Raw genomic sequence first — 5618 nt, forward strand, 5'->3', positions numbered from 1 at the left:
AGGCCTGGGCCGCCCTCCACCATAGAGGAGCTGGCAGGGAGAGGGAGGGGAAACCAGGTGCAGAAGGAAGGGGATTTCATACAGAATCTGCTTTCAACTCTGCATTAGTTGGAAACATCACTCACACTGGAACCTTGTTAATGAATGGCAGTTGAAGAACACAGGGTATACTGTTTTATAATACAGAATTTGTTTCCCAGAGCTGCTGGACCAACTATTTTCATGAAATTTGTGTTTTAATACGATGTGACCCCAATGTATTGTAAGGGGTAGGATACAAAGTGTAAATTGGATATGAGTTTTCTGCAAGCATTGTGCCAACTCTAAAGCTCTGAAAACCAATATATCAGTCTCCTTGAAGCAAAGTGTCTGAAGTTGATTGGAAGACTCAATATGGACAGAGACTTTGAAGTTGAATTTATGGTTCCTCCATCTTCTTTTGTTTTTTTAATAAAGTAAAAGGTACATATCTGCCTCACTTCTCCAAAAAACACCTGCAAGTAACTTATTTACTTGTAGATATTAGGAAGGAAAGAAAGTAAATAGATGTTTTTTGAAAATTTTGTTTGAAATTTTAAAGCATTCTTCAAGAATACATTACTCCCAGCAATCAGTCTTCATTGACAGCAGCTTTAATTATTTGGACATAATTTGTTAGATGTTTAACTAAAAAATATTTAGCAATAAAAGTGTTAAATTATGAAAATAGAAAAAATTGAAGCATAGAAAATATTGTACTAAACGATAAGGATAAAAATTTCTCTCTTTGGGCTTTTACTCCCGAGCTCTACCTGCAGTCAAGGTGTCCTTCCCGGAGGGAGGTAGCATGGCTCAAGCATTCGTTGACAGCAAGATCCAGCCTGGGAAGGTGGTCGTGTTCATCAAGCCCACCTGCCCTTACTGCAGAAAGACTCAGGAGCTTCTCAGCCAACTGCCCTTCAACTGCCCTTCAAAGGGCTTTTGGAATTTGTCGATATCACAGCCGCCGGTGACACCAATGAGATTCAAGATTACTTGCAACAGCTCACAGGAGCCAGAACGGTACCTCGGGTCTTCATCGGTGAAGAGTGCATAGGTGGATCCACTGATCTAGTAAATATGCATGAGAGAGGGGAACTGTTGACACGGCTAAAGCAAATTGGAGCTCTGCAATAATTACAGAGCAGATCCAGGCTGATATCCCCCTTGGGGACTGGATGGCATTGCAGATAATGACGGCAGTTCCTGGAGGATAGACCTGGGGTGACTGTACCCAGTTACAGCACCTATTTACTTAAAATTCTGAAATATATTAAACTCAATAAAAGGGGAGGAAAGTCAACAGCTTCTTTTGACTCAGCATTAAAAAGGGACCAACTTGCCCAAAATAACAGGTCTGAGTAGTCTGATGGATGTCTCAGGTTTCTTGTGGATTGGCCCTTTGGGTTCCCGGGGACCATGACAAGATATGCTTAGGGTTCACTCACTGACCCAAAAGATGGTCCTTCTCTTTGGCACATGTTCTTGCCAAGTGTTCTCCTCAAGCCGGGATGCCTCTACCTCTAACTCCAGTGTTTCTCAACCAAGTGTATCTCAGGTGCCCAAGCATGAAGCTAGAGTTGGTTTTCTACTACTGCCTGAAAATTATTTTCTTGAGTCTGACTTTCTAGAATTTGTATTATGAAATCAACAGGCATTCTGAATGTGCTTTTTCAAAAGGTGTCTTCCCAGGTCACCAACTTCACCCCACCCCACCCCACCCCACCCCTTCCGGCTTTGAGATCCACTGCTCTGAACCACTGCCCTGAACCCTGACAACTCACAGATCTCACAGGAAATGTTTGACAGTTCTCTCTGTTCTGTCTCTCAATCCGAGAGAAACCACGTAAAAAGTTAAGCACGGTTGGTCTTCACTTTCTGCTACAGGGATCAGAGGTCTAAATGTAAGTGCGGTGATCATATGGCACTGTTAGGTCAGATGGTGTCCAGGGAATCCTGAACAAGCTTGTATTGTTTAGATGACACACAAAAGGAAAACAAACATTTAAATGTTACATAGAAAACCTGTATCCCCTCCCCCAAAAAGTATGTCTGTGAAAATAGCCAAATTTGGGAAACACTGTTCTAGATGATTTTCTCTCTCTCCCCTTTTTCCCCCTCCATGAGAACTTGAGATTTCCTTATTGTGAAGGATTCTAGAATTGCAATATTAAGTTAATCTCTTTCTGTAGACGCAAGTATAAATGGTTAATTTCTCCTCTATTAAAGAAGTACCCATGGATCACACAGTAATTTTTGACCAATTCTTTGTTCTCAAGACTTTAAGGAGTGTCATAAATGCAAAATAAACCAATTTTAGGCGTTTTTTTTTTTCACATCTGTCCCCCCTGCCATTATAAATAAAGGCACATGCTATTGTCTTTCACTGAGAAAAAAAAAAAATTTCTCTCTTTGAATAATGACCTAAAATATATAACCTACTTAATCTCTTTACATGGATCTTCATTTCCTGCATAAAACAGAGAATCACCTATAAGAAATATTGAGAATATGTTCATCCTTTTTTCCATCCCTGATTCTGCTTTTAATATTAATATTGACAGTCAAATATTAATATTCCAATTTATTTAGGTTTAATGTATTTAAAACAGGAGGCCTAATGAGGAGGTAGATTTAGGGTAATTCCACTGAACTATCCTTCTCTCTCAGACCTGAATTTTGTCTGAACATCACATAAAACTAAGCACTTATATACATAGGGTCACAAAATAGTAAATGTAAAATCTGTTTCTTTTCCTTCTTTTCTTTTCTTAGTAATTATTTGAGGGTGTCTACTATTAGTGGACTGGCCTTCCCTAATTATAAGAGGAATCAGAATAAGTTGCATGCTGATTCAAGAAAATATCTTATGAGAATATAAATTGTTTTAATATAATGGGAGATATAAAAATGCATAGCCAGCTAATGAAGTAAAAGTCACTCAGTCATGTCTGACTCTTTGTAACCCCATGGTCTGTAGTCCATGGAATTCTCCAGGTCAGGATACTGGAGTGGGTAGCCTTTCCCTTCTCCAGAGTATCTTCCAGACCCAGGGATTGAAGCCTGGTCTCCTGCATTGAAGGCAGATTCTTAACCAGCTGAGCCACCAGGGAATCCCAAGAATACTGTAGTGGGTAGCCTATCCCTTCTCCAGCAGATCTTCCCAACCCAGGAATTGAACCAGGGTCTCCTGCATTGCAGGCAGAGTCTTTACCAACTGAGCTATCAGGGAAGCCCCCCAAAAATGCATTCAGTTCAGTTCAGTTGCTCAGTCATGTCCGATCCTTTGTGACCCCGTGAACCACAGCATGCCAGGCCTCCTGTCCATCACCATCTCCGGGAGTCCACCCAAACCCGTGTCCATTGAGTCGGTGATGCCAGCCAACCATCTCATCCTCTGTCATCCCCTTCTCCTCCTGCCCTCAATCTTTTCCAGCATCAGGGTCTTTTCAAATGAGTCAACTCTTCTCATCAGGTGGCCAAAGTATTGGAGTTTCAGCTTCAACATCAGTCCCTGCAATGAACACCCAGGACTGATCTCCTTTAGGGTGGACTGGTTGGATCTCCTTGCAGTCCAAGGGACTCTCAAGAGTCTTCTCCAACACACTATTATATAATTCAAGCAGTATTTTTCACTTGCATATTCTTTTTAAAATAGGTTATTGCAAAATATTGAGTATAGTTCCCTGTGCTATATAGTTCCTTGTGCTATACTATTTTAAATAGCGCTACAATGAACCTTGGAATGCATGTAGGTTTTTGAAATATAGTTTTCTATGGATATATGCTCAGGAGTGAGATTGTGGGATCATACGATATCTCTATTTTTAATTTTTTGAGGAACCTCTGTACTGTTCACCATAGTGGTTACGTTCCCACCAATGGTGTAGGAGCGTTCCTTTCTCTCCACACCTTCTACAGCATTTGTTATTTTTCAGTCAGTTCAAGTTCAGTTCAGTCACTCAGTCATGTCCAACTCTTGGCAGTCCCACGGACTGCAGCATGCAAGACTTCCCTGTCTATCACCAACTCCCGGAGCTTGCTCCAACTCATATCCATTGAATTGGTGATGCCATCTGGTCATCTCATCCTCTGTCACCCCTTTCTCCTCTCTGTCCTTATTCTATACCAGCATCAGGGTCTTTTCCAATGAGTTGGCTCTTTGCATCAGGTGGCCAATGTATTGGAATTTCAGCATCAGTCCTTCCAATGAAGATTCAGGGTTGATTCCCTTTAGGACTGACTGATTTGATCTCCTTGCTGTCCGAGGGACTCTCAAGAACCTTCTCCAACACCACAGTTCAAAAGCATCAATTCTTCGGTGCTCAGCTTTCTTTATAGTCCAACTCTCACATCCATACATGACTACTGGAAAAACCATAGCTTTGACTGGACAGACTGTTGTTGGCAAAGTAATGTCTCTGTTTTTTAATATGTGGTCTAGGTTGGTCATAGCTTTTCTTTCAAGGAGCAAGTGTTTTTTAATTTCATGGCTGCAGTCACCATCTGCAGTGACTTTAGAGTCCAAAAAAAATAAAGTCTCTCGCTGTTTCCATTGTTTCCCCATCTATTTGCCATGAAGTGATAGGACCAGATGCCATGATCTTAGTTTTCTGAATGTTGAGTTTTAAGTCAGCTTTTCACTCTCCTCTTTCACTTTCATCAAGAGGCTCCTTAGTTCTTCTTCACTTTCTGCCATAAAGGTGGTGTCATCTGTGTATCTGAGGTTTTAATATTTCCCTGTGTGATACTATTATTTTTAGGCACAAAAATTCTCAACAAAAAACTAGCACACCAACTCCAACAATTGATTAAAATGATTATACACTATGATCAAGTGGAGTTTATCCCAGGGATGCAAGGATTTTTCAATATCTGCAGATCAATCAGTATGATATACCACATGAATTTGATAAAATTCAACAGTGATTTAGGGTAAAAACTCTCCAGAAATTTGGCACAGAGAGAACATACCTCAACATAATAAAGTCTATACATTAACAAATCCACAGCTGACATAATACTCAATGGTAAAAAGCTGAAAACATTTCCTCTAAGACCAGGAGCAAGACAAGGATGTCCACTCTCACCACTTTTATTCAACATCGTCTTGAAAGTCCTAGCCACAGCAATCAGAAAAGAAAAAGAAATAAAAGGAATCCAGATTAGTAAGGAAGAAATAAAACTGTCACTGTTTGCAGATGACATGATATTATACATAGAAAATCCTAAAGGTGCTATCAGAAAACTACTAGGTCTCATCAATGAATTTGATAAAGTTGCTGGATACAAAATTAATATGCAGAAAGCTGTTGCATTTCTATATATTTACATGTTTATATATTATGTATTTCATCATATTGGCTCCTGACATCTATTAAAAATAGTATGCCATTATCAAATACTTAAGGAAGAAATAATATCAGCCCAACACAATTGCTTAGCAAACTAGAGGTGGGAATATTCTCAACTCATTTTATAAGGCGCACATTTCTCTGTTTCCAACAGCAGGAAAATACGTTAAAAGAAAAGAATAAAGCAGTATTCTTGTGAAAAGACTCAAAAATCCTTAACAAAATATTAGCAAAAAGCAACACATA

The 5618-nt window shown here is 39.7% G+C and overlaps 1 pseudogene; it reads left to right on the forward strand.

Annotated features, from left to right (window-relative positions):
• The first annotated feature begins 775 nt into the window (after positions 1-775).
• Positions 776-2348, forward strand: LOC139035060 (glutaredoxin-1 pseudogene; annotated as a pseudogene).
• Positions 2349-5618: the final 3270 nt, after the last annotated feature.

The sequence above is a fragment of the Odocoileus virginianus genome, chromosome 5, assembly GCF_023699985.2.
Source record: "Odocoileus virginianus isolate 20LAN1187 ecotype Illinois chromosome 5, Ovbor_1.2, whole genome shotgun sequence".
Lineage (NCBI taxonomy): Eukaryota > Metazoa > Chordata > Mammalia > Artiodactyla > Cervidae > Odocoileus > Odocoileus virginianus.